Source organism: Notolepis coatsorum (genome assembly GCF_963971535.1).
Source record: "Notolepis coatsorum genome assembly, chromosome: 5".
Taxonomy (NCBI): Eukaryota; Metazoa; Chordata; class Actinopteri; order Aulopiformes; family Paralepididae; genus Notolepis; species Notolepis coatsorum.
In genome coordinates, this window is record NC_140169.1 from 163006645 (window position 1) to 163030205 (window position 23561).

Here is a 23561-nt window from a genome sequence, read left to right on the forward strand (position 1 = left end):
AATCTTACCTCGCCTTTTCCAGCGAACAAAAAAATTCATCTAAAGCATTAAAGGATTGGTCAAAGATTACAGGTGTAAATGATTTATGGCGTTCACTTAATCCCACGACCCGAAAGTACTCTGGTCGATCGGCGAGACATAACACATTATCCAGAATTGATTATGTCTTTGCATCCCCGAGACTATTTGATAAATATGAAGTGGAAATGATACCCAATCAGATCACTGTTATTTACTCCTAAAAGCAACATTTGGTATACTATCTTCCCGGGCCCCAAGATGGCGTTTTAATTCGATGCTGCTTAATAACAAGGAATTCATTACACAACTCAAAGAAGCTCTCATAGTATTCCTACGGGAGAATGCAAACTCGGTGCAAGACCCCAGAATAATATGGATGTCGGTAAAGGGTATGATCAAGGATTTCACTGATAGATTTTCCTCCATAATGCGCAAAAATCAATGCACAAAACTGTCTGAACTGGAAACGCTTTACTCAACGTTATTTAATTCTTTAAAATACAACAACTCAACTAGACTAGAAAATCAAGTTAACGTACTAAAAACAGAGATCAATGCCATATACAGACAACAATCGGAAATGCAAATACGCAGCACAAGACAACAGCAGTACTCCCAAGGTTCTAAACCTAGTCACCTATTAGCCATGCGATTAAGAATTAATGCAAAATTTGCAGATATAATTACCATTAGAGCACAACAAGTACTTGTAACAGACCCCAAAACAATAAATGATACATTCAAAGAATTCTACTCCGACTTATATAAATCAGAAACGACCTTCGATCAATACAAAATGGACACATATCTTAATCAAATTATTCTCCCTAAACTTTCAGAGGATGACGCTAAACAGTTAGAAACACCGATCACACTAGAGGAACTCAAGAAGGCCATATCCGAAATGCAAAATGGTAAGGCTCCTGGAAGAGATGGTATCCCATCAGAAATGTACCTTTCTTGTTGGGACATAATTGGACCCTTATTACTAAATATGATCTTATACTCAGTCAAGGAGGGGAGCTTCCATAAAAACGACAATATTGCACTCATTTCAGTCCTTCTCAAAAAAGACAAAGACCCCACCGAGTGCGGTAGTTACAGACCCTTAAGCCTCCTCGGAACCGATGTCAAACTGTACTCTAAGGTATTAGCCATCAGATTACAAAAGCATATGACGTCTTTAGTTCATCCGGACCAAACTGGCTTCATAAGAGGTCGCCTGATCACTGATAACATAAGACGAATACTGCACGTACTAGATGCAGACAAGGACGACACCATACCTAAGGCGATGCTGTCCCTGGATGCTATGAAAGCCTTTGACAGGCTGGAATGGTCATATCTATGGGCAGTATTAGAAAGGATGGGGTTAGGAAAAGGATTCATTGATATGATTAAAGTATTATACAAAGACCCATCGGCCATGATTACAACAGGTACATTCATCTCCGAAATCTTTCCGGTATCACGCTCAGCCAGACAGGGTTGCCCTCTTAGTCCCGGACTATTCAATCATTAGAGCCTTTAGCACAATATATAAGACAATCCCAATCCATAGAACCAATCGTAATCAAGGGCACACAACATAAAATTAGTTTATAAGCGGACGACGTAATATTGTTCATGCAAAGCCCCAACACCACATTGCCTCATCTACTCAAGTTGATTGAGAACTTTGGTGATTTATCGGGATTTAAAATAAATTGGCCGAAGTCGGCTTTCCTTCCACTTAACACCCATGCAAAAAAAGATACAACCCTCCCAGGTGAGATACCTATGGTAAAACATTTTAGATGCTTGGGTGTGGAAATATTTCCCACCATAAGACAAACGGTGAAGCACAATTACACAAAAATACAGAACAAAATCAAAGACGACCTGGACAGGTGGGCAAAACTTAAAAACTCAGTACAGGCAAGGGTATCAATAGTTAAGATGGATGTACTACCTAGAATCAACTTCATCAGTTCAATGCTACCGTTACCCCCTCCAGAGGGTTACTGGAAAAGATTACACTCCTCCACATACAAATTTATTTGGAATAACAAACCACCACGTATAAAAAGATCCACCGCACAGAGAAATAAAGCAGACGGTGGCATGGCAGTTCCAGATTTTTTCCAATATTTTAAGGCGTACACATTAAGACCATTGACAATATGGTTAGATCCCCAAGCATTAGTATCCTGGAGAAAATTGGAAGAAAACATAGTAGCCCCACATAGACTGAAGGACATAGCACACACTAAACTGCCAATCAAGCACTGTGAGCGGAAATTTGGCCCCATAATTACCCATGCGATCCGGATATGGCGTGAAACACAAAAAAAATATCCTAACCCACAAAAATGGCACAATCACACTCCCTTATTCAATAACAATGCACTCTTAATTGAAAAACGTCCTATAAGATTCCCTATATGGGAAGAGCAAGGCATACACTCATTAGGGGATGTTTTTAACAACCAGGGTTCTGTTCCATTAGGGGCTCTGCTTGGCATCACACTGCACTATCTCGCGTACGTGCACGCGCACTGAATAAATTCCACAAATGTACCTTTAATACCAGTATTAGTCTGACCACACCCCTCATCAGCTTACCTTCATAAGCAGGTGTGTGGTCACATGCTCTCCTCCTTCTCGCTTTCACCACAAGGAAGTGCCTCGGTAGTACCCCACTTGACGTGTTGTTAGTTGAAAAGAGTTGTGACGGGTTTACATTGTGCTTAATTTTTTCTTCTCTCACATCTGTTGTACAAGAAAAAGTTGGGTCATAATGTATTCCGCGGAGAGTAGACCCGCTAGACCTACTCTTCACCAGCGGTTCTCCATTCCCGCCTCCGTCGTGCGCCTCAGTGCTGGGCTGTTGCCACTTTTGTGGTTGCCGACCCAGCCCGGGAGACTGCCTGTGGATAGTTTGCTTCACCGAAGAGCCGAGGGTTCGGTGCCGTCGCTCCGGCGATGGCCTGATCTCGACTCTGGTTCTGGGGAATCGCCTGTTGGTGAACGGGGGGTTGTCTTGGAGCCAGAGGATTTGCGATGCAAACTTTTCGCGTCTGCCCGTTCACGTCGCAAGATGGTAGCATGCAGGCGCGAACGGCCTGGGTTTGGGGAACTGCTGGAGACCAGCGAAGATGCGTCCGGCTCTGGATTTCCAATGGAGACTGAGGACTTCATGGACGAGGCGGACGGGTTTTTGTATGAGGGCCCCGTGGAGGAGAGTATCCCTCCTCAGGAGACCCCGGAGGGGGGGGGAATGGCTCCATGGGGCGCCCTGTTCGAGGATGTCGAGGAACCACCTTGGCCTCATCAGCAGGATGCCCTACTGTCGGCCACATCAGACTGTGGCTCCTTGACCAGTCGCAGCCTGCTGTATGTGAGGGATGCGGGGTCGGTGGAGGAAGGTTCGCAGGGGGAACTGCGGGCCTTGTTTCCCGAGCTCATGGCGGTAGCCGCCGCCGCAAACGGCGTGCCGCTGCCGCTGCCATTGCCTGCACCTGTCCCTGATGACCTCATAGGCCATCCCTGGCAGCGTCCCCCAGTGAGAGGGGTGGACGTTGTCTACCCATTTTTCCCATCGATGGGGGCCTATGTTCGTCGGGGTCAGGCGGTGTCCAACATCATGGGACTAACTCCCGCCTACGTACCAGTTACGCGGGTGTCGGGGTTGGTCAAAGGTATGGAGGAGGGCGTGCCTCGGCTTGACAGTCCGATGGCCGCGCTCCTCTGTCCGGATATGGTGTGGGAACCCCTATGCAAGCCGGTCCTCCAGGGGAAATCGGCTAGGCGATTGGCTTATTGGGGTGACCAGTCATTCATCGCTGGTACACAATCGCTAGCTGCAGCATCTAACATCGCCCACCTGGCTAGATTTGTATCGGGGATAATGACGGGCGGCACGGATCTGAACGAGGTGAAATGCGATCAGATCACCCAGGCTGCGGGAGCTGTCCTGCACCTTTCCCAGGTGCTGGCCATAGCCATGGGGAAAGTGCGCGCCCAGGCCACCCTGGGCCAGCGTCACCTTTGGCTGGAGCAGGCCCGTGTGCCAGAGAAGAAGAGAGCTCCTCTTCTGACGGCCGCCCTCTCCGACGCTGGCCTATTCGGGAAGGCCCTGCGGTTGATGACCTCAACATGCAGAGAGATGGCAGAGGAGAGGTCCATTCTCCAACCCCATTTTTCGCCTCCCGTCCTTGCCGGTGGAGTCAGAAGGCTTCCGCGACGTCGAGCTGTCTCCGTCGCCGCTACCACTGCCTCCGCCGCCGCTGCTGGCCCTGCCAAGAGGGCCAGGGGACGAAATGGCGCTTCTGCCACCGCCGGCCCATCCACGACCGGAGGAGACGGTAGGGAACGTCGTGTCCAGCAGACTGTAACCTACCGTCCCTCCGGGGCTCCTCGGGGTGGCAAGACTCGAGCGGCGCGAGGTGGCAGACGCCGTTGAGTGACTTTTTCCCCTCTGTGTCCCATCTCCTCTACACCCTCCCCGGCCCCTCTATGATTTTGTGCCTTACCGACTCCTATTATATGACAGGAGCCGGCAGGTTTCCCCGCCCGTTGTAGCGGTGTTGCTATGGCGACGCCTTCCATGAGTTGGTGTCTTAAAGGTGTCGAGTTTTAGGGCGTAGGGCTCACAGTTCTGCTGCGCCCGATTTATGTGTCAACTTGAGTCGGTTGGTCACGTGACTCACAGTTGGCATATCTTTTTCATGACTATGAACTCATGTGGGAAGGTGTTTCTGGGAGGGTCTGGTCTTACACTCTGATTAAAAAGAGTGACTGGATTAAAATCATGTGAAAACAGGTTTTTTACTCCCAGCTGTGCAGTTGGGTCATACGGGTGATGCTTTTTCTTTATTTTTATAAAGAGTTGGATGTGTCTATATGGATTGGAAATGAGGGTCCCTGATGGAAACAAGACTAACGTCTTTCTCAGGTCTGCCTCCCCTTAACCAATTGTGTGTATTGCCGTACTGGGTTGTACCCTTTCTGCAGTCTGTTGGGTAAAGTTTTTCATTCATTCATTCATGGAGTTGATTGCATCTCGCCCCTCTTGTCGTTCCCCTGGGCGTCTTGGGGATTCAATAAGGTGGTCTAAACGGCCTATTGTTGATGTGGGTATGTCAAAACGCACACATAGTGCTAGCTCAGGATGTTCTTTTGGGGCATTGGCTGACTGGCGCGCCTTGATTGCTTGGGGTTGAAACAGCGTTTTTATGAAGCAATTGGGATGGGGGTTTTTCCTCTTCCGACACCCTGTGTGGTTGTCGATGGGTTCCCGTTCATGTCAGGGGATGATAACGGAATGTGTCTGGACATATGGGGAAGGGTCTCACGCCCTAGGGGTGGGCCACCGGGCGCGGTTCGTACCGAAACGTCTGGGTGGCGCCTTCTTTTTATGTTGGGATCAACACGCATATCTGCCCCTTCTCCTGGGGTTGGCAGGTCGGTGTGATTAGGGCACGGGACTGGTTCTGGTCGCGCTGGTCCAGATCAGTTACACCCGTTGTCCGCCGGGGATGCAGATCTGCTGTTCTGGTACCCTGAGGGACTTGGGTTTTTTTCGGGGGGAAAAAATGCTAGGTCGGTCCGGGTGTCACAGGGTTGAGCGTTATGGAACCCTTGTTGGGTGCGTTGTATTCTGCACTGTCGTAATGGCTTACGGCCATGCCAACCTGTACGCGCCCGATCTCGTCGGATCTCGGCCGCTGTGCAGGTTGGTCTTGGTTGGTACTTGGTTGGGTGACCTCCTGGGAATACCGAGTGCGGGGTGTTGGGGCTGGTCTTCCATTTTTTACGCTCTTCTCTTGCGCTTGGCGCAGAGGGGCCTGTTGGGGTGGTTTTAGCCTCCTCGGGGGACCCTGTGCTCCCCGTATCACCGGGCCCGGTCCGGGGTAATGTTTCGTTGACCCGTAGGCCCGGGATAGCCCTGTTGGAAACCAGAACGCGGGCTGCGGCAGTGCCGCAGGTGTGTTTTTGGGGTTTCTTTCCTGAGGGGTTATGGGACCAACCATTGCATAGGGTAATGCCTGGGTGGTTGGTTCTCTGGTGTGTTGCTGCAGTGTCAACTCCCGGTTTCTCCGGTTGAGGGTGCCCCTGCACGTTCATGACGTCTGCCGATCGTATCAGCCTTCTCTGTGGAGGCTTGGTTATGCGACAACGCCAGCATACGCCCCTTCCGCCGGGGCGGCTGTGTTCAGCCGTCCTTTCTGGCGCCTGTCTCGTCCGCAGTCTCCAGGCTTGGGTTGACAGCCTGTTGCCTGGTCTTTTTTCCCAGTGCACTGCCTGCTTCCGTTGGTTAACTCTTGTGTGTTACGACCATGCTGTCTGCCTGTTGCAGGGCCTGTGTTCCAGGCAGTGTACTGTTGGGGAGGACAGGGCCCGCTCGGCTGAGGGGCCTTTGTCTGAATACGCTGGCGATGTGGGGGGCGGGGTCACTAGGTGCCCACCTGGTGGGGTCTTGATGCTGGCATCATGGACTTCTCCGGGCCCCCATTCCAGGGAGTCCAGTCCTTTTGGTGGGTCTGGGTCTTCCTTCGCGCTCCGCTGCTACGGCCTTGCCACGGGGTTGGGTTTGCCCTTGATCCCGTGATTCTGGGGGCAGTAACGAGGTTGTTTCCTACGTTCGTTCCCGGGTGGCATGCGGGTTGTGCGTGGGTGTAGTCGTGGGGTCAAGCCACGGTCTGCTCACCCTGTGCGTTGAGTTGCTTGAGTGCCTCTTCGCGCGGTCGGGTCCGTCGCCCTCTCGGTAAACCTCTAATAGGGAGGGTGCCCTCCATTAGGGGGGGTCGGGGGGGCTCGGCCCTCCCTGTTCTGTTGGTTGTGGGGGGCCTTCAGCGGGGTGTATTTGTCAGCCAGCGGCTCCGCTTGGCCTCCCTTTGTGCAGTGTGATGCCAAGCAGAGCCCCTAATGGAACAGAACGTTAGGTTATGACTATAACCAAGTTCTGTTAATTAGGGGTGACGCTTGGCATCAGACGGCCGCTGCAGCCCTTGACCTCACCTTGTGGTGAAAGCTTGGGAAGGAGGAGAGCAGGTGACCACACACCTGCTTATGAAGGTAAGCTGATGAGGGGTGTGGTCAGACTAATACTGGTATTAAAGGTACATTTGTGGAATTTATTCAGTGCGCGTGCACGCACGCGAGATAGTGCAGTGTGATGCCAAGCGTCACCCCTAATTAACAGAACTTGGTTATAGTCATAACCTAACGTTTTTGTAGTTATGGAGAAATATGCACAAAATGTAATCTCACCGAGTCCACATGGCTTTTTTACATACAGTTACAGCTATGTTTGAAGTCTCACGGTGTTCCATTAGACATACCAGTTGAACACCACAGATACCACAAATTCTTCTATGAAAGAGAGACATCGAGAGGTTTTGTATCAGGTTTTTATTATCAATTACTAACGTCCTCGTATGAAACCCTCCAACTAGACTCTGTCTGGAGGAGGGATATACCCAGGGGCGGACCTAGCCCATTTGGCGCCCTAGGCGAGATTCACCACTGCGCCCAATTTTTTTTTTTTTTTTTTGCTTTTTTCTTCATAGTTCTCTAACGGTAGTCTTTCTTTCCTCAACGTTCAATTCTATAAACACTTGACCGATACCCATCAATGCACAGCGCTCTAGCATGTTCTGACTGTGAACACCTAAAGCTGAGGCTCAGACCGACCGACCGTTTTAGATTTTTGGCTCATTTTCCCTTATGTTAGAATTTTTTTAATGTAAAAATAATGGTTGCAGATATAGAGGGGCTCGCCAAAACTGCACAGAAAAAATAAAAATAAAAAAAATAAAAAAAAATAAAAATTTTTTTTTATTTTTTTTTTTATTTTTTTTTGCTTTTTTCTTCATAGTTCTCTAACGGTAGTCTTTCTTTCCTCAACGTTCAATTATATAAACACTTGACCGATACCCATCAATGCACAGCGCTCTAGCATGTTCTGACTGTGAACACCTAAAGCTGAGGCTCAGACCGACCGACCGTTTTAGATTTTTGGCTCATTTTCCCTTATGTTAGAATTTTTTTAATGTAAAAATAATGGTTGCAGATATAGAGGGGGTGCCCACCAGTTAAGGCATTCTGGAAAGATGTGACCCATCAATTATCAAAACTCGTATCTTGGAATATACCAGTACACCCCTCTGTATTACTATTGAATGATGTTTTTGAGTTTGCAGTAAATCCACAACTAAAGAGATTGGTTTTATCGGGTATCACAGTAGCTAATAAAACATTTTAAAAATGTAAATGCACCCAATTTTAGCCAAAAGGCTCATTTCCATTGGCAGTCCCCCTGCCAGAAGGTACAGGCAAAAATCCTGTGTGAAAAAGGGTTAGCAATAAAAACAGAATAAAATCAAGATAAATAACATTAGAATAAAAACACAACAAAAGCACATAGAACATACGATAGGGATAGGATACAGGTCACAATACAGTCATGGACACAAGGACAGAGCACATCATGACATATTAAAAGACCCAGACATAGACAAACGCACCATATCCACACACACACACACACACACACACACACACACACACACACACACACACACACACACACACACACACACACACACACACACACACACACACACACACACACACACACACACACACACACACACACACACACACACACACACACACACACACACACACCTACACACACACACACACACACACACACACACACACACACACACACACTGTACATTGGAGGTGGTTGGGTGGGTGGGGTGGGGGGGCGGTTGGGTAGGCGGGGTGGGGGAAACTGTACAACTGTACAAGCAAAACTGTACATTGGAATATCGACAAAACCATACTTGGTTCTAAGAAGAGGGTCTTGTGTGTTATTGGGTTAGGTCATTTACTGTACATTGGAGGGGGTTGGGTTAGGACATTTACAGGGGCCAGTTTCGAATTGCAGTCTCCCGTAGGTGTTCTTTGAGAGTGGTTTTGAAAGTGGGTAGTGATTCACATTCCTTTACAGCTTTGGGTAGGGTGTTCCACATTGATGTGGCATAATTGCGAAAACGTGTTTAGTCCCTTAGACCCAATAAAGTGGTCACGCTTGAACGTGTTTAGTCCCTTAGACCCAATAAAGTGGTCACGCTTGTGGGTGTACCCAATACAGTGGCCACTCGTATGGGTGTACCCAATAAAGTGGTCACTCTTGTGGGTGTACCCAATAAAGTGGTCACTCTTGTGGGTGTACCCAATACAGTGGTCACTCTTATGGGTGTACCCAGTAAAGCGGTCACAGTAAGGCGGTTCCCTCCCAAAAATAAGACAGATTCACATCTAGAAGTGAGTGAATTTATTATTAACTCCGGTACACACAACATTTCATACAGTATATCCCTTGTTGATGTAGCAGCCTGAAGATATTGCTTATTATTCAGAGCTGCTGACTTGCCTTTTTGTCTCCCCTTTCTACACCAAGACATTCTAACTAGTTTCATTGATATTCGCACGAACAATGACACAAGCGTCCCCTTCTGAAGAGCACTGGAATATTGATTATAAACGACATTACTGGATCATATTCTACAATGCTTTTCCCTGTGGAGCTAGTAGGCGACCAGCAGGGGGCGGTAGCAGGCAGAGAGTGTCGGGGAGAGTTGGGAGGAGATATATGGAGGAGAGAGACGGAAGACGCTCTCTTCGGCAGTGAACTTGAACACGAACAGTCGCAACGGACGGGGGCTCTGGAGAGCCCTGTTGCAGAAGTTATGCCAGAGGGCCCCGTGGGATAGCCTCGGGTGATAGGAAGTACTTGCTAGTGGACACGATATCCTAGCAGTACCAGCGATAGTGTGTGAACAATTAGTGCAGAGCCAGGCACTAACAATCGGGTTATAATAGTTACTGTGTGCGGTATAAGTAACGTGCGGCTAACAACGTATCAAAGTCCTTAACAATCGAGTTATAGTAGTTACTGTGTGCGGTATAGTGTGCAAGCCCCAAGACGAGCGTGGGCCAACAACCGGTCTGCTCCGGCTGCCTTCAATCAGATCTGCACTCGGCTGCCTGCAATCAGTCTGCTCCGGCTGCCTTCAATCAGATCTGCACCCGGCTGCCTGCAGCCCACGGGAGTTCGTCCCGTCCAGCAGGGGTCGTCATCGCTCAGCACACGCTCTCTGCCCAGCTCCGCCTGCTAGCATCCTCACCGAGAGCGTTCGATGCCATCTTGCTTTCCGGACAACAGTGGCGTGGCGAGGCGGCCATTTTGGATGAGTACCAATGGGCATTGATGCTCCCGAGTTATTATACAGTATACAGTGTGGTGCAGCCTGCGGGCGAAAGTAACGTTACTACTACCATTCCATAGGGGTACCCCAAACAATACATGCCGGCATTAAGATAGGACTTTACTGGTATTTTGTGGGCCCACTCTTTTGCTTTCTGTTTATTTCTTTTGGTTGTGACACCGTGTTGGTGTAATAATATTTTCCCATTCAGTGAACCCTTCTATTCCTCCCCTATGTCCTCCCTTCTTTCCCCATATTACGGAGTACTAGAGCAGTATATGTAAACCCTTAGGGAAGGTATTGATACTGTGTCTAGCCCAGACGTGGGCAGCACTTAGTCTGGGTACAACGAGAGCACTTGGTGCCTAGGGCGTAATTACATAATTATCAGACTGTAATTATTGTGTAACAATAACCATGGTGCAATAATCACCAGACGTAGCTATTGTGTAACTAGGCCAATGATATAATAATAATCAGACTGAATGGGAGCACGGTGTGTGTGTCTTTTATTGAGCCTATCTTAACCCTTTTGGTGTGGGTAATGTTAATATAATTAACCCTTTCCTATTCCACCTTTCCCTCTTCATTGTAAGGTTTCTAGGGTCATTGAGGGAGGGTACTGCTTGCGGGGGGAACTCAGAGTATTTGATTACAATTCAGTCACGAGGTGTGGGAGGGTTTAAGGAGCAACTGGGAGGAGTGGGAGCGTGTTGGGGAGTACTGCTGACCGCCCTGCGGCAGGGAAGGAAGCCCAGAGTACCAGACCAGGTTGGTAAATCCCGGGCCCCATCCACTCACACTACCAGTCGACGCCCCAGGCCCAAAGACGAGGGTGCAGACAGACAGAGTTCTACTGTGTCCAGCTACCTCCTGACTGCCAGCAACCGTTCCCACGAAGCAGGGATAATCCACCCTGCTACATTTGCCATCACGAACAGGATCTACATCCTAACTTACTCCCTTGACCGGGACCCGTAGAGAGACCCACGATGTCTGAGGAGATGGCGGCGGTGTTGGAGACGCTAAAGAAGCAGTGTCAGACTCAGGCGGCACTGCTAAAGCAGCAAGCCGCAGCGATGAAGGAGTTGACTGACCAGGCCCTCCACACTCAGGCGGCCCTACAGGAGCTACGAGAAGGCTGAGACGCCGCCACCGAGATACTGCAGGAGGAGTGTCGGGCGAAGACGACACTACTGGTGCAGCAAGCCGAAGCGATGAAGGAGATGACCGAACGGGCACTCCAAGAGAAGCGCTACACCCAGGCGGCCCTAAAAGAGCAACGAGACGGCCAGGACGGCGCCGCCGAGGTAAAGGAGGAGGAGGCCGAAACCATGGAGGACTTGACCGCGCAGGTGAAGGCCCTGACGAACAGAACACACACGCACGCCGGCCTCCTGGACCGACAGGCGCTGGCCCTGTAAAAGACCCAAGCCACTCTCGACCGAGACGGCCGCGAATCCCGCACCGGCCCCTCCACCGTGTACGTCCAACGGGACCGAAAGTGCAGCGAGTTCGGAGGGGGAAAAGAGAGAGGAGAGCCGCTGGTGGAAGACTGGATCCGAGACATGAAAGTGCATTTTCGGAGCAGCAGAGTGCCCGGTGACGAACAGGCGGAGTTCGTACAACAGCACCTAAAAGGCGAGGCTAAAAGGACAGTGCGCTTCGTGCTAGAAGGGACCGCCCCAGAGCCGGACGCCGTGTTCCGGGTGCTGCAGGAGACATACGGAGACAAGACCTCGGTCAGTGCCCGCCTGAAAGAGTTCCTCGACCGCCGACAAAGAGATGGCGAGACCGTGAGGGAGTTTGCTTATGATCTACAAGAGCAGATGCGTCGCATACAGGGCCGAGAACCCCAACGAGTCGCGGATCCTGCCGCCCGGCTGCAGGAGCAGTTCGTGATGGGCCTGAAGGATGGGATGCTGCGACGGGAGATGAGGAAGTCCATAAAAGAGAATGGGGAGCGGACGTTTCTCGAATTGATGATGGTGGCGATAGACTGGTCTGAAGAGGAGATGGTCCTGCCCCCCACTAGGGGTGGCACCCAGGCCCTGGTCCACGCCGCAGCCGCAGAGGGACGAGAGGCCCCGATGAGCGGAGACGCAATACAGGAAGCTTTTAAGCAGCTCTTCGCAGGGCAAGAGCGGCTGGGCGCATCTCAGGAGCGACTCGTACAGGCCGTCCAACAGACGCGGGACGCGACCCAGAGAGGCGGCCCGGACGGCGACACAGAGACGACGCGCCCGCCGCTAAGCGGGAACCGCCCGACCGGGACGAAGAGGGTAGGTTGATTTGCTATGCCTGCAATCAGCCGGGCCACATCAGCAGGGATTGCCCCCGCCACGCCAGCGAGCTCCACCCAGCCTCGGCTCCCACCCCCGAAGTTCCGGGCTCGTCAGGGTACCGACCCGGACCCCGAAAGGCAGTCAACGGCGTCGTAACCGGAGTCGCCGACTCGGCCGCAGGGGACACTGGGACGCAAGACATGCAAGGGGAATGCCTCACCTTAGACGTCCAGATCGACGGGGTCGAGACCCGCTGCCTTTTCGACACCGGCGCCGAAGTCACCACCATGACCGAAAGCCACTTCCGCAGACACTTCCCGCGGTCGAGGTTGACCCCCTCCAACTGGATCACTCTCTTCGCCGCCAACGGGTTGGAGATCCCAGTGGTGGGGTGTCTCTACGCAGAAGTGAAGTGCCTAGATATGACATTTCCGGGGAAATGCATATTCATACTAAAAGACGATTCAGGCCGAGAAGCCACAGGAGACGCCATCCCGGGACTTCTGGGCATGAACGTGCTCGGCGGGGTAGATGGCCTGTTCAAGGGGATCAAGGGGATGCAGCCGGCGAGCCGAAGACGTGTCGACGCTGGGAGCGTCGCCATCCGCCGTGTGGTCGCCGCCATGGCCCAAGAAGCCCGAGAGTGCATCGCCCCGGGAAGGATGGGGTACGTCAAAGTGGCCGGCAGGGAGCCAGTGGTCATTCCCCCGCACAGCGAAGTGGTCGTCTCAGGCCGTTGTGAGACGACAGCGGGGATGCGGCGCCCCGTGATGATAGAGCATGCGCCGAGTGCCAACCTGCCTCCCGGACTATTGGTGGCGAACGTGGTGGCATACGCCCGACAGGGGAGAGTGCCTGTGCGAGTGTTGAACCCGACCAACGTCGAGATGGTACTCCGACCCCGGGCCAGGCTGGCGGAGATCCACTGCCCCCGTCAGGTACGGCCTAAGGAGAGAGTGACCGTGGAGGAAGTAGACGGAGGTGTCCGAGTGACGGCGATTGAGACTCGGGACCGCCCGCCAGAGGCGGAGCCGGACGGGAAGACCCACGGGCTCGCCGTGGCCGTACAGGCGAACCTGCAAGATCTCACACCGGCCCAAGTGAGTCGGCTGAATCAAGTGTTGGAGAAACACAAGGCGGTGTTCTCCGTTGACGACGGAGACTATGGTTACACAACCACGGTCACACACTACGTCCCCACTGGTGACGCACACCCGGTCAAGCAACGGCACCGCCGAATACCGCCCCACGGTAAGAAGTAAAGAGACACGTACAAGACCTGGTGGAGCTGGGTGTCCTGGTAGAGAGCTGCAGTCCGTGGGCGTCACCAGCCGTGATCGTCATAAAGAAAGTCTGTGCGGTTCTGCTGCGACTACCGCCGCCTAAATAACGTGACGCCCCGAGATGCGTACCCCCTACCTCGCATCGAGGAGTCCCTAGACGCCTTGGGGCAGGCCAAGATCTTCTCCTCGCTCGATCTCACCGCCGGCTACTTCCAGGTGGCGGTGAAAGAAGAAGACCAAGAGAAGACGGCAGTCACGACGCCCTTCGGCCTCTACCAGTGGACCCGTATGCCCTTTGGGCTGTGTAACGCACCAGCGACATTCCAGCGGTTGATGAGCGCCGTGCTGGGAAACCTGGCCTTTGATGTCCTACTCGTCTATTTAGACAACGTCTTGGTGTTCGCCAGGGACTTTGAGAGCCACTGTCAGAAGTTGGACCTGGTGTTTGGACGGCTTCGGGAGCATGGGCTCAAACTCAAGCCCCGGAAGTGCTTCCTTCTTAAAACCGAAGTCAAGTTCCTGGGACACGTCGTCTCCGCGGCCGGCATACAGGTCGACACCGACAAAGTGAAGGCGTTGGAGGACTGGCCGGCGCCACGCTCAGCGAAGGAAGTGAGGCAGGTGATCGGATTCCTGTCCTACTATCGGCGGTTCGTGCCCCGCTTCGCCCAGGTGGCCCAGCCACTGCACGCCCTGATGGGGAAAGAAAAAAAGGGGTTCGCCAAAGGCCGGCCCGAGGCCTTCAAGTGGACTCCGCAGTGTCAGACGGCCTTCGATCATCTGCGGCAGTGCCTCTTGACACCCCCGGTGCTGGCCTACCCCGACCTCCAGCTCCCCTTCATAGTGACCACCGACGGGAGTTACTTGGGACTGGGAGCAGTACTAAGTCAGGAACAGGAGGGCGTGGAGCAAGTCATCGCCTTTGCGAGCCGAGGCCTGCGTGGGTCCGAAAGGAATGACCAAAATTATAGTGCGTTCAAGCTGGAACTCCTCGCCCTGAAGTGGGCGGTCACTGAGAAGTTCAGAGACATCTTGATGTACGCCCAGTTCACCGTGATCACCGACCACAACCCGCTGAGACACCTCGGCACGGCCAACCTGGGAGCAGTGGAGCAGCGGTGGAACGCTCAGCTTGCGGAGTACGACTTCGTGGTGTACTACAAACCTGGTCGACTCAACCAGAACGCAGCCGCTCTGTCTCGCATGCCGATGCGATCAGAACCTGAAGTGGAAGACACTGAGAAGGACTTCCTAATGATAGCCGCGGCCGGCACCCACACCCGTCAGGGTCTCCAGGAACGGGCCGCTCCATTGTCCGTCTCCGCCCCAGTCGCCCGCGAGGGCTACGTCATGGTCTCAGCGGAGGAAGTACGGGCCAAGTTGTGCCCTGGGAGACCGACAGAGACGCGGGAGGTCTCGAGTGTCGGCGCACAACGGATAGCGGCACAGAAGGGGAACAGCGGATATGACTGGGCGGAAATGCGGCAGCTCCAGGCAGACGACCCCGAGTTGGGTCCGGTGTGGCGGGCGGTGACACAGGGGGCCCCCCCCACTAAAGTACAGCTGAAGGAAGGAGACCCGAAACTCCGCAAGTTATACGGGCAGTGGGAGCGGTTCCGTCTGCACCAACAAGTACTGTTTCGGCGCGTCAGCGATCCCCGCGACGGGGAGGAGGTTTTCCAGCTGGTGGTGCCCACCGCCCTGCGACAGCGGATCTACGAGACCCAGCACGAAGATGCGGGACACTACGGGGGACGGGGGACGGTGGACCTGATGAGGCGAGGTTATTACTGGATCGGAATGGCAGAAGAGGTGAAGAACTGGGTGCAGCAATGCAAGCGATGTGCATTAGCCCGTGATGTGTTCCCTAAAGCCCAGGCCCAGATGACCTGCACTAACGTGACGGCACCCATGGAGGTCCTGGCCATGGACTTCACCATATTGGAGAGGTCGGCGGGTGGCTACGAGAACGTACTGGTGCTGACCGATATGTTCACCAGATTCACTATTGCCGTACCGACCAAAGACCAGACTGCGAAGACCACTGCCGCTGCCATCATCAAGTACTGGTTCGTGTACTACGGTTGCCCTGCCCGACTCCATGCCGATCAAGGGCGAAATTTCGAGTCGAGCGTCATCAAGGAGCTCTGCCGACTGTACGGGATTTCAAAGAGCCGGACCACGCCTTACCATCCCCAGGGGAATGGACAATGCGAGAGGTTCAATCGGACAATGCACGACATGCTGCGCAGTCTGCCCGCGGAGAAGAAGCAGGACTGGAAGGAGGACCTACCCGAGTTGGTACTTACGTACAACTGCCACGTGCACTCCTCCATGGGATACTCCCCCTTCTAGGAGGACATCAGGACCGGATCTCGCCCCCAGGGACAAAGGACCCAGACGGCGAGGAAAGAGAGCTGGAGTCCGTAACAGGCTGAGAACCAGGCGGCACAGGACACCACTACCCAGTATATTGCTAGCCAATGTACAATCAATAGACAATAAACTAGACGACATCCGAGCAAGGATTCAATTCCAGAGAGACGTTAGGGACTGTAACGTTCTCTGCTTCATCGAGACGTGGCTGGCGCCAGAAGTCCCAGACCACGCCATTCAACCGGCCGATCACTTCTTCATTCACCGCAAGGATAGAACAGCAGAATCCGGCAAACAGCGTGGAGGTGGAATAGCCTTCATGTTGAACAACAATTGGAGCGATCCAGGCAACGTGAAGGAACTATCGAGCCACTGCTGCCCAGACCTGGAATATATAACCATCAAGTGTCGTCCTTTCTTCCTCCCGAGGGAGTTAACGGCGATCATCCTGATCGGAGTGTATATTCCACCGCAAGCCAGGAACAACGTTGCGCTCTCCAGACTCCACGACGAGGTAAATAGAATACAAGTGGCGAACGTTAACGCCGCCATTTTGGTTCTGGGTGATTTCAATAGCGCCAATCTGAGAAAGGTATTACCTGACTTCTATCAGCATGTGACTTGCAACACCAGAGGCGGTAACATCCTAGATCACTGTTACACGCAATTTAAAGGTGGCTACAAGGCTCATTCTGATAGTGGCTTTGGTAAATCAGATCACGCGTCAATCTTTCTTTCACCAATGTACAAACAGAGAATCAAAAGTACTCCTGTAGTCTCGCGAGAGGTGCAGAAATGGGATTTGACGTCAGAGGAGACGCTCCGGTCTGCGTTTCACTGCAAAGACTGGAATGTGTTCCGCGACACAGATAACATTAATGTCTACACGGAAACAGTGCTGAACTATGTTTGTACTATGGTGGAAGAAACAATCCCCACTACCAAAATGAGAGTTTACCCAAATCAAAAACCCTGGGTAGACAAATCCGTCCGTGAAGCTCTGAGAGAGCGCACCAAAGCATACAACGACGGCCTAGTGGCAGGCAACATGAATGACCACAAGGTGGCGCGATACAACGTAAGGAGGACAGTGTCAGAGGCCAAACGGCGCTACAGGGATAAAATTGAACTCCAGTTTGAACAAGCTGACTCTAGAGCTATGTGGCAGGGGCTCAAAACGATGACAGACTACAAAGGCGCCTCCCTCAAACTGAACAGTGACATCTCCTTAGCAAATGACCTCAATACCTTCTATGCGAGGTTTGATGCTGGTAATAACAACACCAGCTCACAAGCCACGGCAAGGGGGGGGGGGGTCGGCTGCTGATGGAGGCGCAGTGTTCAGGGTAACAGAGCATGAGGTGAGGCGGACCTTTAAAAAAGTGAATATCAGGAAGGCAGCAGGTCCGGACGGCATCCCCGGCCGCGTCCTAAAAGTCTGTGCCGACCAACTGGCCCCAGTATTCACTGACATCTTCAACCTGTCCTTAGAACAGGCTGTCATCCCCACCTGCCTGAAGAAGTCCACTATTATCCCTGTACCCAAAAAATCCAAGCCTGCTTGCCTCAACGACTACCGCCCTGTAGCTCTCACCTCCATAGCCATGAAGTGCTTTGAGAAGCTAGTAAAGGGCTACATCTGCTCCTCCCTCCCCATCAACATGGACCCCCTGCAATTTGCATACCGCCCCAACAGGTCCACGGAGGACGCCATAGCCCAGGTGCTGCACACAGCAGCATCACACCTGGACAAGAGGCAGGGGAACTATGTGAGAATGCTATTCATCGACTACAGCTCGGCATTCAATACCATAGTCCCCTCCATACTCATAGCCAAGCTCAGGGACCTGGGCTTGAACTATGACCTCTGCCAGTGGGTCTTGGACTTCCTGACTGGCAGACCCCAGGTGGTGAGAGCAGGCAACTGCACCTCCTCATCCATCACCCTCAACATAGGGGCCCCCCAGGGCTGTGTTCTGAGTCCCCTCCTCTACTCCCTGTACACACACGACTGTGTGGCTCAGCGGAGTAGCAATACAATCATCAAATTTGCTGACGACACAGTGGTGGTGGGCCTGATCTCTGCCAACGACAAGAGGGCCTACCTGGAAGAGGTCAAGGTCCTGGCGGGATGGTGCCAGGAAAACAGCCTCTCCCTGAACGTCAGCAAAACAAAGGAGATGATTGTGGACTTCAGGAGGTCGGGGGTCAAGGACTACAGCCCCCTCAGCATCGACGGGGCACCGGTTGAGAGAGTCAACAGCTTTAAGTACCTCGGAGCCTATATATCCGAGGACTTGACATGGACCACACACATTGACAGTGTTGTGAAGAAGGCACGACAACGCCTCTACTTCCTCAGGCGCCTAAGGAAGTTCCAAGTCAGTCAGAAGATCCTTAAGAACTTCTACTCATGTACAATAGAGAGCATCTTGACCGGCAACATCACCTCCTGGTTTGGGAATAGCACTGCACAAGACCGAAGCAGACTACAAAGAGTGACACGTTAAGCCGAACGCACAATTGGAGGGGGGCTCCCCACCCTCCAGAACATTTACAACAAGCGTTGCAAGGGCAAGGCTAAGAGAATCATTAAAGACTCCAGTCACCCGAACAACTGCCTCTTTGAACTGCTGCGGTCAGGCAAGCGATACCGGAGTCTCAAGGCGAGCACAGAAAGACTCAGAAGAAGCTTCTATCCCCAGGCCATCAGGCTGCTAAACGAACAATGAATGAACACTACACAACAACAACCACCATAGATCCTCCCCCACACAACAACAACCACCAAACGCACATAGCACACACATCCACACGCACACACTCACTTTAAACAAACACACTGTAGCACCCACTCCACACACTTTATAGCACACACCCACTTTAAACAAACACACTGTAGCACCCACTCCCCACACTTTATATTTATTGATGAAGGATTGCACTACAACTCGTACACCTTACTGTAAATTGTACCTAAATTGTACCTCATCCCATTTCTGCCTTGCACTATATAGTACTGTACATTAGTACACTGCATAGTATTGTATATTATATGGTAACTCAGAACATTGTACATATGTCTATACCGAACACTGTGACCTCATTTTCTTCTTCTAAACTACATGCTATACTATGTTATTTGATACTATCTTGTCTAGCACAGTCTCTGGAGCGTAACAGTAAGAAGCATTTTGTATGAAAGTATTCTGTACTTCTGTATGACAACTATTAAAGAAACTTGAAACTTGAAACTTCTACCTGCTCTTTGGGAGGGACGCTGGTAGAAGAGCAGGTAGACGGAGGGACGCTTCGGCAGAGACGTCATCGAGGAGGGGGCGGCGGACCTAGACGAGTGGGTGCAGAGTCACCATGAGCGACTAAAGGCCGCTGCGGAGGCCGCTGAGGCCACGGCGAAGCAGGCGTCCCATCGACGCAAGATAATTTACGACAGGAAGAGCAGAGGTGCACTCCTGCGGGCCGGAGACCGGGTCCTGATACGCGACCACCGAATCCGGGGCCGTAATAAGATACAGGACAAGTGGGAGCCTACACCGTATGTGGTGGTTAGGCAGAGCCACGAAGGGACGCCCGTGTTCACGGTCAGGCCCGAAGCAGGGGGTCCAGAAAGGACCGTGCATCGAGACCAGCTCAAGACCTGTCCCTTCCCGGCTTCTGACCCGGAAGTGCGGGGGAGGGTCCCTCGACAGATCCCGGTGGCACCGCGGAGCTCGTCCGAATCAGACATCGGAGGTGCTTTCGGGCACCGGCGGGAACCGCATCCTAGGGCGTGTAACCACCCCGGGCCCCTGCGGGACGCCCCTGAGGAGGCCGCGAGCGCCGAGTCAGAGGTGGAGTCGACCCCCTCAGGAGAGGAGGGGGAAGGCGGCAGAGACGGAGTCGAAGAGGAAGTCGTGGGCGGTCCACCGATGGCCCCGGAGGGCGCGGCTGTGGTCCATGACCCGCCGACGGACACTGAAGAATCTGACACGGAGTCGGAGGTGGGAGAGGTGGAACCCCCCAGAGTGGAGCCCGCTCGGCCCCAGAGGAGCACCAGAGGTCGGCTACCCGCTCGGTATTTCCAGGACTACGTGCTCAAGAGTGTGTTTGTTGAACAGTGTGTCCAACTCATGAAGGAGTGTGTGAAACTGTTAGCATAGTGTGTGCTTGTCGATCTATGTGTGAAACTGTTGGTCTCAGGACCGTTTTCATGCATGCGTTGGTTGGTGTTTTGTTGTTAACTTGCAGAGGACTTAGCAAGTTCAAAGTGGGGGGAAATGTAGCAGCCTGAAGATATTGCTTATTATTCAGAGCTGCTGACTTGCCTTTTTGTCTCCCCTTTCTACACCAAGACATTCTAACTAGTTTCATTGATATTCGCACGAACAATGACACAAGCGTCCCCTTCTGAAGAGCACTGGAATATGGATTATAAACGACATTACTGGATCATATTCTACAATGCTTTTCCCTGTGGAGCTAGTAGGCGACCAGCAGGGGCGGTAGCAGGCAGAGAGTGTCGGGGAGAGTTGGGAGGAGATATATGGAGGAGAGAGACGGAAGACGCTCTCTTCGGCAGTGAACTTGAACACGAACAGTCGCAACGGACGGGGGCTCTGGAGAGCCCTGTTGCAGAAGTTATGCCAGAGGGCCCCATGGGATAGCAACGGGTGATAGGAAGTAATTGCTAGTGGACACGATATCCTAGCAGTACCAGCGATAGTGTGTGAACAATTAGTGCAGAGCCAGGCACTAACAATCGGGTTATAATAGTTACTGTGTGCGGTATAAGTAACGTGCGGCTAACAACGTATCAAAGTCCTTAACAATCCAGTTATAGTAGTTACTGTGTGCGGTATAGTGTGCGAGCCCCAAGACGAGCGTGGGCCAACAACCGGTCTGCTCCGGCTGCCTTCAATCATATCTGCACTCGGCTGCCTGCAATCAGTCTGCTCCGGCTGCCTTCAATCAGATCTGCACCCGGCTGCCTGCAGCCCACGGGAGTTCGTCCCGTCCAGCAGGGGTCGTCATCGCTCAGCACACGCTCTCTGCCCAGCTCCGCCTGCTAGCATCCTCACCGAGAGCGTTCGACGCCATCTTGCTTTCCGGACAACAGTGGCGTGGCGAGGCGGCCATCTTGGAAGAGTACCAATGGGCATTGATGCTCCCGAGTTATTATACAGTATACAGTGTGGTGCAGCCTGCGGGCGAAAGTAACGTTACTACTACCATTCCATAGGGGTACCCCAAACAATACATGCCGGCATTAAGATAGGACTTTACTGGTATTTTGTGGGCCCACTCTTTTGCTTTCTGTTTATTTATTTTGGTTGTGATACCGTGTTGGTGTAATAATATTTTCCCATTCAGTGAACCCTTCTATTCCTCCCCTATGTCCTCCCTTCTTTCCCCATATTACGGAGTACTAGAGCAGTATATGTAAACCCTTAGGGAAGGTATTGATACTGTGTCTAGCCCAGACGTGGGCAGCACTTAGTCTGGGTACAACGAGAGCACTTGGTGCCTAGGGCGTAATTACATAATTATCAGACTGTAATTATTGTGTAACAATAACCATGGTGCAATAATCACCAGACGTAGCTATTGTGTAACTAGGCCAATAATATAATAATAATCAGACTGAATGTGAGCACGTGTGTGTGTCTTTTATTGAGCCTATCTTAACCCTTTTGGTGTGGGTAATGTTAACATAATTAACCCCTTCCTATTCCACCTTTCCCTTTTCATTGTAAGGTTTCTAGGGTCATTGAGGGAGGGTACTGCTTGCGGGGGGAACTCAGGGTATTTATTTACAATTCAGTCACTAGGTGTGGGAGGGCTTAAGGAGCAACTGGGGGAAGTGGGAGCGTGTTGGGGAGTACTGCTGACCGCCCTGCTGCAGGGGAGGAAGACCAGAGTACCAGACCAGGTTGGTAAATCCCAGGCCCCATCCACTCACACTACCAGCCTCCAGTCGACGCTCCAGGCCCAAAGACGAGGGTGCAGTCAGACGGAGCTCTACTGTGTCCAGCTACCTTGTGACTGCCAGCAACCGTTCCCACGAAGCAGGGATAATCCACCCTGCTACAATTTGAAACAATATAAATGTAGTTTACGAGATATATACCTAATACTTGCTATCTAATACAATACATACATTTGCTCTTGCTCGCTCTCCCCCCCCCCCCCCCCCGGACCCCCACTTGGATAATCCATCCATTATCATTTGTTTCTAACCAGGCACTACAATTCATATGCTAGCCTTTATTCTCTCCACCACTTCTAACCAGATTGCAATGTTGGTTTCACTGACACCTAAATTCTTGCTGTAGATATCTCTAGATAAATCACATCGAGATAGGTAAGAACCCATACCTTCCGGCACATTTTATCCGGTTGAATCCATCGTGATGCTATCAGCTTTTTAGCCGCTGTGAGACCGGATAAAACTAGTCTCTTTAGCTGTATAGGGACTGCAAACTGAAAAACATCATTCAACAGCAATACAGAGGGGTGTACAGGTATGTTCAGAAATAAGAATTCTGATAATTGCTGGGTCACTTCTTCCCAGAATATCTTAACCGGTGGGCAATCCCAATACATGTGCATAAATGTACCCTCAACACAACAAACTGCTTATTAGCGGAAGTGGGCTAAAATATATCTGAACATGTAAAAAATATATAAAAATGTTTGTATTTTCTCCAAGTGAAGAAAAACACATTAGTTTTTTGTTGCATCTTTGTTCAAGTTACGGACTTCTTCAATCTTCTTGTCCTGTTAGGAAACACATAAAAAAGTAGTTATTGTATCTGACTCATTTCAACAAATAATAAAGTAGTTATTGTTTTCATTCATTTCAACACATATAATAAAGTAGTTATTATATTCACTCATTTCAACACATAATAAAGTGTTTATTGTATCTGACTCATTTCAACAAATAATAAAGTAGTTACTGTTTTCATTCATTTCAACACATATAATAAAGTAGTTATTATATTCACTCATTTCAACACATAATAAAGTAGTTATTGTATTTTGAATTGTCTGATTGTAAATGTTCTAAAACTGGGTAATTCACATGCAGGGGGAGGCAGAGAGAGAGAGAGCAGAGAGAGAGAAGGAGGCAGAGAGAGGCAGAAAGAAAGAGGGACAGAGAGAGAGAGACAGAGCGAGAGGTAGAGAGAGGCAGGAGAGGCCCACACATTATAAAGTAGTTATAAAGAGTCTTCACTCGTGTCAACACATTATAAAGTAGTTATAAAGAGTCTTCACTCGTGTCAACACATTATAAAGCAGTTATAGTCTTCACTCGTGTCAACACATTA